This window comes from Talpa occidentalis, unplaced genomic scaffold, assembly GCF_014898055.3.
Source record: "Talpa occidentalis isolate TD23 unplaced genomic scaffold, MPIMG_talOcc4v2.1 talOcc4.4, whole genome shotgun sequence".
In the NCBI taxonomy this organism is placed as follows: Eukaryota; Metazoa; Chordata; class Mammalia; order Eulipotyphla; family Talpidae; genus Talpa; species Talpa occidentalis.
Window position 1 is genome coordinate 148269524 of NW_023604295.1, and position 8419 is coordinate 148277942.

At 75.6% G+C, this 8419-nt stretch overlaps 1 non-coding gene across 1 annotated transcript; it reads right to left on the minus strand.

The window, feature by feature from the left end:
- Window positions 1–1977: 1977 nt before the first annotated feature.
- On the minus strand, window positions 1978–5851 carry TDRP (uncharacterized). Its single transcript, XR_008553733.1, has 3 exons — window positions 5795–5851; window positions 2672–2775; window positions 1978–2061 (listed from the first exon to the last, which is right to left on the minus strand). It is a non-coding gene; the product is annotated as an uncharacterized TDRP (transcript).
- Window positions 5852–8419: the final 2568 nt, after the last annotated feature.

Here is an 8419-nt window from a genome sequence, read left to right on the forward strand (position 1 = left end):
GAGCGGGGCGCCCCAGGCCTGTCCTCTCCCGCGTGGGGAGCGCCTGGGACTAGCGTGTGCACGCGGCTCCCCCCCCCGTGCCGCGGGCGGGCGCGGGCCGGGCCCTGGGGCTCCCCAGGCCAGTTCTCTGACCCTTTGCTGAAATGCGCCCCAGTTTTTAAGTGGCCTGGAACGGCAAGCATGTGGCCGGGGGTGGCTGCGGTGCCCGGCAGCCTGGCCTCCTGACCGAAGGGACAGGCTGAGGAGCCACCAGGGGACGCGCCTCCAGACACAACCCAGAACGGCGTGAACCCCGAGGGGGTGACAGCGGTGGCGCCCCTCCCCCCACCCCAGCCCATCCTGGGGCTCTGCCCTGCCCTGCGCCCGCTGCCTCAGTGCCGGCACCACCCCCGGGAAGGGCCCAGGCCTCTCGGGCCACGCCCGGCAGCTGCTCTCCAGATGCTGCCAGCCCCAGGCCTGTTCTCAGGTGGCTGCCACTGCCCGCCAGGGTCCCCTGCCCGCGGGGAGACAGCCCTCCCCACAGCCTCCCTGGCCAGGGGGCCACGCAGCGGGACCCCAGAGGACGGGGGCAGCTGCTCCGGCCTCACCCTGCCCGCAAGGGTGTGGAGAAGGGCCCGCCTGTGTTGCAGGAGTGGGGGGCGCCAGCAGCGCATGGGGGCTGAGGGCTGGTGGCTCCCCAGAGTGGACGGCTCTCCAGAGTGGGCACCGAGGGCCTGGTCTGGAGCCGGCAGAGCCCCTGGAGCCCCACGGGAGGGGCAAGACCGGTCAGGAGGAAGCGACGGGGCGGCGGGGGCAGCGGCCGCCCTCGGGCAGGGAGCCCAGCACCGGCAGGTCTGTGGTTTCTCAGCGCACGGGGAGGCTCCTTTGCGGAGTCACTGGTCACGCAGGTGGGGGAATCAGGACAGGCCCGGGGCAGTTCAGGTGCAAGAAGGACACGGAACTGGCTGCAGCTGGTCGTTTATTCATGGGCCGTTCTACATGTGCTGTTTGCATTTTACAACGAGCCTTAAAATGTAGAAACGTGTCGTTCCTGGAGCTCCGCCCAGGCACCCCGCAGGGCCAGCCCCCGCCGGCCGCGGCGCCCGCACCTCCCCAGGGCCAGGTCATCAGCCTGTGAGGTCACTAGGTCACTGCGGCAAATTGAAGTCCATTAAGAAAAACACCTTTCTCCCAGAGCACCCCAATAAATGCATTAAAATGTATTTTCAACCACAGCTGTTTCCATTTAATCAGATGCAACAGAAGAAAACTCGTTTCTCGGCATCTTTGCAGACAAGGCGAAGGTGGCGACGCTGCAGCCCGCGCTCTGCAGACGCGGGTCGCCCCGACACTGACCAGCCGGGGTCTCCCCGCAGGGGGCCCTGGCGCTGGCGGCCCGCAGGAGCCCCGAGCCCGCGCCCAGAGAAGAGGCACTTGGTGGGTTGTGTTCAGCCTGACTCCAGTCCCCCCAAATTACTAAAGTCCACTCGCACTTTGTAGCATCCTTTAATCTGAAACCCAAGGCCACTTTTAGAAGAAAATAAAGATCTGCAGAGGTAAGCGCCGCGCCCCGGCCCGAGGGGGCCAGAGGACTTGGGGGTGCGCCGCCCCTGCCCGCTCCCCCGCGTGGACGCGCCTCACGGCCCCCCTCGGTGGCGCGGCCGCGGGCCTGGACGTCCCTCCCACGGCGGCCGGGGGGCCAGTCCCCGCGGGTCCCGGGAGGCTCAGCTCGCAGGGCCGTGTGGGGCGCGAGGGGGGCGTCCGGGCGGGGGGCGCGGGGCGGGGGGGGGCGCGGGGGCCGCTCACTCCAGCTCCTTCCAGCTCTCGCGCCGCGCGCCCGGGCCCTGCCGCCGGATGCTCACCAGCCGCCCGGCCGAGCGCAGCGCCCACCGGCCCCCCGCGCCCGCCAGGCCGCTGCCCTTGGCCGGGCCCTTCTCCGCGTCCTCGCGGCCCGGCGCGGCCTCGCCCCAGGCCTCCGCGCCGTCGTCGGGGCTCGCGGGCGGCGCGCTCAGCTTCGCGGGGGCCCCTCGCGCCTGCTGCTTCTGCGCCGCCTTCAGCTCCTCCTTCAGCCGCAGGCTCGCTCTGGGGAGGGGTGTCGGGAACAGAGGCCTCAGGCCAGGGCTGAGGGGTGCCGGGAGGGGACCCCGCGCCCGCCCCGCCCCCGCCAGCGCTGCGCGGGACTCGGAGTCCAGCCTCGGGGCTGCGGGGCGCGGAGGGGATTCGCGGAGTCAGCGGGGCGGGGGACGGCGTCGCCACGAGGAGGACGGGCCGTGGGGGCAGCGCCTCGGGGCGCCGCGAGGCCTTGGGGAGCCCGTGTGTCCACCTGCGGACGGCCGGGTGCACCGCCGCATGCGGGCGGCAGCCACAGGCGGGCTGGGCTCGCGTTTCTGGGCCCTGCGAGGGCGCCGGCCTGGCTGTGCTTCCTGGAGCCGCTGGGCTCGGGCCGAGAGGCTCCCCTGACCCCTGCCTTCCCGCGGTGGCCCCGGAACCACCCCCCACCTTTCCACAGCCTTTCGAGCACCGCTGCCCCCCCACGACCCTCGCGCGTCTGCCCCCCAGGTCACCTGTCGTGGTGGGGGGCACTGAGGCCGCAGGAGTCACTGCTGCTCCCTCCAAGGCCTGCCCAGCACCTGGCTTGGCCTGCACCCTGGGCAGCGCCCCAGCCCCTCCCACCCAGGGCCCCCCCACTCACTCTCTCATCTTGGGGGGCTGGCACTTCTCCAGCAGGTGCTGCTCATCATCTTTGTTAAACAGCGACGTCACTTCTTTCCAGCCCCGGAAACCTGCTCCCTGCACCTGGAAGGGTCGAGGAGGATCAAATCCACGTCGAGGTGAGTGGGGCACGGTCGGGGGCAGCTGGGTCATCCCGGCCTGCAGGCCCCACGGCCCTGCCCGGCCACCCGGCCACGCACAGGCCCCGGCCCCCGGCTGCGTGCAAGGAGGAGCCACGCTGGGCTGCTTCTGAGCCGGTGGTTCTGCAGCCCGCGTTCCATCGAGACGCGTTTGATACTCAACGTGGGTTTGGGCTGGAAGACGCAAGAGGGAATGACGCAGGCGGCCTCACAGCCCCCGGTGCCCGCCTGCCGGGGCTTGACGCCCAGGCCACGCAGGGAGGCGCCTTTCCTTTGGGGAGACCTTGCTTTTTAAAATACTGGACATGTCAACAAGGCAGCACCAGCCAAGGCAGGGGCGGCCACCGGCTCAGGCCGTGGCCTCTGCTTGTGCCACGCTGGGGGGCAGTGGACCTGTGCCCCAGAGCCCGGGGTCCTGCTGTGGCCCCTCGACACGGCTGGGCAGGCTGGGTGACGGAGAGGCAGGAACAGGGTGGGGCGGCGGCCCCTCCTCTGGAACACGCCTGAGTCCCCTCACACAAAACCCCAGCGGCCAGGACACAGCTGCCGGGCCGGCAGGAAGGGGGCGCTGTCCTCCAGGGGTGCATCCCACAGGGGCTGGGGGGCCAGCTCCAAGCCTGGGTCAGGGATGCGCCCACACAGGGGGGGAGAAACAGGCCGAGACCCTTGTGAGTCGGGTGACGGTTTCAGCCACCACCTGCCCCGACCCCTCGCACCATCCAGGAGGCTCCAGGGCGGGAAACCCCGTCCCATGTTGTGAGGGTGACAGGGAAGGAGACGCGCTGGAGTCAGTGACTCCCGACAGCACGTGTCCAAGGAGGTGAGGGACGGAAAACAGCCAAACAGCCTCCGTGGGCGCCTCAGGCGGAGCAGGAGGGAAACCACCGTGAAGGAAATGAGCTGAAGGAAAACACCCGGAGCGCCGCAGGGGCGCGCAGGCCACACTGGCCGCGGGGACAATCAGGAGGGCGGCCGCCGGAGGAGGGGGCGCAGGGGCCTGCGGGGGGCCTCCCTGTGGAGCCAGCCCGGGCGGGGCAGGAAAGAGGCTCCGCTGGCCAGCTGGGCCGGGCAAGTCCCAGGCTGCCGTGGGGGCCCCAGAGGGGTGCAGACCTGTACCCCCAGCAGATGAGGCCGGACCTCGGGAGAGCCGTGGGCCGGGACTGCGCCTTGAGAGCACCCGGCCCCCACCACTGGCACAAAAGCACCTCCCGCCTCTGCTGGCTGCCTCGGGCCCACGCAGGCCCTGCCCAGGGCTCCTGCCCCAGCGCCGGCCTGTCCACGCGGCTGGGAGGCCTCCCTCGGTCCGCACGCAGCGTGGGCAGCCGTGGGGGCACCCAGGCCAGGGGCTTCTCCTCCCTAGGGGTTGCGTGCGGCCCTCAGAGCCGTGGTCAGCGAGCTGGACCTCTGGGCCCCGAGGGACGCGGGGCTGGGCGCCTCCTCCTGGAGGCCTGGCCGCGCTGCCTGTCCCGGGGCAGGTCCTGGCGGAGGGGCCTCTCGGGCGTCGGGGGGCAGGGCCGGCCGCTTCCTGCTCACAGGGCTGACCCCCGGGCAGGCAACAAGCGGCACAAAGCGCGGGGCAGCTCCGGGCAAGCGCGGCCCGAGCGGAACCGGAACCGGAACCCGAGCAGCCGACGAGGCCCAGAGCGCACGCGGCGCGCCCGGGCAGCCCGCAGGGGCCCCGCCCGCAGCCCTGGCCCGCGGGGACGGAGGACGGACACGCAGACCCGCCCGCGTCCCGCCGCACTCAGCTCGGTGAGGTTCGGTGAGGTTCGGGCCCAGACACGAGCCACAACGCGGCGCCCGCGCCGGCCAGGCCCGCGCGAGTGGGCGCCCGCTGTCCCCCGCCCCCCACACCCGCCGTCCCCCCTCCCGCAGTCCCCCCCGTCCCCCCACACCCGCCGTCCCCCCACACCCGCCGTCCCCCGCCGTCCCCCCGCCGTGGACCCCGCCGTCCCCCCCCCCCCCCGCCGTCCCCCGCCCCCCCGCCGTGTCCCCCCTGCCCCCCGTCCCCCGCCGTCCCCCACCCCCCCACACCCGCCGTCCCCTGCCGTCCCCCCCGACCCCCGTCCCCCGCCGTCCCCGCCGTCCCCCGCCGTGTCCCCCCCCCGCCGTCCACACCCGCCGTCCCCCACACGCGCCGTCCCCCACACCGCCGTCCCCCCTCCCGCAGTCCCCCCGTCCCCCACACCGCCGTCCCCCCACACCCGCCGTCCCCCCACACCCGCCGTCCCCCCCGTCCCCCACACCCGCCGTCCCCCCACACCCGCCGTCCCCCACACCGCCGTCCCCCTCCCGCAGTCCCCCCCGTCCCCCACACCCCGTCCCCCCACACCGCCGTCCCCCCACACCCGCCGTCCCCCCACCCCGCCGTCCCCCCACACCCGCCGTCCCCCCCGTCCCCCACACCCGCCGTCCCCCCACACCCGCCGTCCCCCCACACCCGCCGTCCCCCCTCCCGCAGTCCCCCCGTCCCCCACACCCGCCGTCCCCACTCCCGCAGTCCCCCCGTCCCCCCACACCCGCCGTCCCCCCACACCCGCCGTCCCCCCACACCCGCCGTCCCCCCACACCCGCCGTCCCCCCACACCCGCCGTCCCCCACACCCGCCGTCCCCCCACACCGCCGTCCCCCCCGTCCCCCACACCCGCCGTCCCCCCACACCCGCCGTCCCCCCACACCCGCCGTCCCCCCACACCCGCCGTCCCCCCGTCCCCCCACACCCGCCGTCCCCCCACACCCGCCGTCCCCCCACACCCGCCGTCCCCCCTCCCGCAGTCCCCCCGTCCCCCCACACCCGCCGTCCCCACTCCCGCAGTCCCCCCGTCCCCCCACACCCGCCGTCCCCCCACACCCGCCGTCCCCCCCCCCCCCCGTCCCCCGCCCCCGGGGAAGCGCGGCGCGTTGCGGTGCCGCCGGAATGTAAACGGCAAAGGTGCTTTTTCTAGAAATGTCTCAAACTTAACCTGTTGCCGGAAGTCCATGGTCCCCTATAAACCCCCCGAGCGTCCCCCGAGCCCCAGCAACGGCCCAAAGGGCCGCGCCCGCAGGTAACCGGCCCCCCGCGGCAGGCCCGGGGCGGAGCGACTGCGCGGGGCGGGGCCCGGCCCGGGTGGGCGGGGCCCGGAGCTGGGGCGGGCGGGGCCGGGGCCTGGTGGGCGGGGCCCGCAGCTGGGTGGGCGGGGCCAGGAGCTGGAGTGGGCGGGCCCCGGAGCTGGGGTGGGCGGGGCCGGGCCGGGGCCCCGACAGGTACGCGCCGCCGACGGGGTCCTCGTTCCAGGCCGGACTCCAGACTCCGGCCCCGACGGCGCGTCATTCCCCACCGGAACGCGCGCGGGTGCGGCCGTGCGCCCCGGCCTCCCGCAGAGCCCGCGTCCCCGGCCGGGACGGCGCGGCCCCCGCAGGAGCCGCGCCTCCCCCTCCGACCCCGCCGCGGCCTCGGCGCCCCGGGGGCTCTGCTCGTCCCCGCAGCGCGGGGCCCCAGGGCGCGCCCGCCACGTGGGTGCCCGCCGCGGGGGGACACGCGCGGGAACGGGGTGCGGGGCGCCGCGGGGGCTCGGCCCCCCGCCGCCCGCCTTTCCCCAGCTCGGACACTCCGCAGAGCGCGCGGCTCGGGACGGCCCGGCGGGCGAGCTCCGGGCGGGCGCGGGGCCGGCGGGACCCTCCGCGCCGCGGTCGCTTGCGCAGCCGGCTTTGCGGCCAGGTGTCGCCGCGCCGCGCCAGGGGGGCCCGCCCGGGAGGCCCCCCGGGACCCTCGTGATCACGAGAGTCCACGCTCTCCGCACTTTCCGCGCGCGGCCCTCGGGCCGGGGAGCAGAGCCCGCTGTCCACGCGCGCCCCGCCCGCCCCGCGGCCCCCGCCGGCGCGAGGACCCGGGCTCGGGCCACCCCGGGCGGCGCGCGGGGCTCGGGACCAGCACTCGGGGCTCCGCCGGCGCGCGGCCCGGCCCCCCTGCGCGCCCCGCCCCTGCACCCGACCGCCGCGGCCCGCTCCCCTGCGCGCCCCGACTCCCGCGCGGCGCACCCCAGCGCCTCCGCGCCCCCACCTGCGCCCCCACCTGCGCCGCGGGGCCGGCGGGCAGCGCCCCGCGCAGGTCCTCCTCCTCCAGGGGGTCGTCCCGGAGCGCCCGGTTCCGGCGCAGCCTCCACATGCTGCGCGGCCTCGGGCTCCGGCGTCCGCGCGCCCCGCTCGCCCGTCCCCAGCGCGCGGACGCTCGGCTGCGGCTCTGGGCCCGGACGCGGCGGCGGCCACCCCGCCGGCCCCCCCGCCCCGCCCCGGCCCGCCCCGGCCCGCCCGCGCCGACCCCCGCGCCCCGGGCCCGCCCCCGAGGCCGCCCCTCCCGGCGCGCCCGGGGCCGCCCGCCGGGACCCGCCCGCCCCGGAGGCCGCCCGGCCGGCCGCTGACCGCGCGCCCTTCACCGCGGCCCCGCGCGGGGCGCCCCTCGCCCCGGGCCCCCGCCTCGGCCGGCCGACCCTGCCGGGCGCCCCTCGCCCGGGGCCCCGCACCCCCGGCCCCCCAGCCCGACCGGGCCGGCCCCCCGAGCCCCTGCTCGGACCCCTCACCCCGGCCGTGGGGCGCGGCCAAGTCCGCCGGGCGGGGGGCGGGGCGCGCGGCGGCGGCTCCGGTCACCAAGGCAACAGCCGCGGGACCCGGCGGGGCGCATGCGCACTGCTGGCGCGGTGCCCCCGGGAGGGCGGGCGACCCTGCGGGCCCGCTGTGCGGGGTCGCGCCTCCTCCCCAGCGATGCCCCCGACCCCAGCCCTGCGCCGGGCCCAGGCTCGCTGTGCGCCAGTGGAGGCAGGGCCGAGAGGGGCTGAGGAGGGCCGGGAGCACCCCGATTCCTGGGCCTGGAGATGGCCCCCAGCAGGCCCCAGCTCCTGGGGAAGCCACGCTTGCAGGGGTGAGGGCCGCCTCGCCGTCCACCGCGCGGGCGGGCCACTGAAGACCTTTGGGCAGGAATCTGGACAATCTGATTTCATTTTTCTGGCCTCTGGGGCCAAAGTGCCAACAGCATGAGTCAGATTTTAAATATGAGCAGCCACCTGGGACGCAAGACGGGACCCCACCTTGCATTCTCGCAGGGTCACGGGTCCTGAGATAAACAGGCCCCTACCTCCCTGCCCCACACACCTCTGGACCCTTCAGGCACACTGAGGTTGCGAAATGAGGGAAAGCAGAGGTCACTGCCCAGGCCGCTCCTGCTGGGCAGGCCTGGGCCTCACTGTCCACCTGCTCTGCCCCGCGGGGTTGGCCCTGCGACTGGGAGGGCAGGAATCCCAGGTGGCCGAGTGGCTAGGGATGGCCTGCTGGCCACGGTGCGGCCATGTCCCAGGGCCGCCGGGTGACCACTCACGAGCGTGAGCGCCGATGCAGAAGCTGTGACCAGGGGGCCTAGTGGGCCCGGCCGGCACCGATCTTGGGGTGCCGGAAGCTTCCGCCCCTGGCCCTCCTGTGCATGGCTCTCCTTGCAGATGCAGCCCCAGAGGGCTCCCAACGGTGGGCCCTCCGCACACGGGGCCCAGCAGGTCCAGGGCACAGGGCACCCCTGGGTGCCAGAGGCCATTGGGCCCACATGAGCCACTCACCCACAC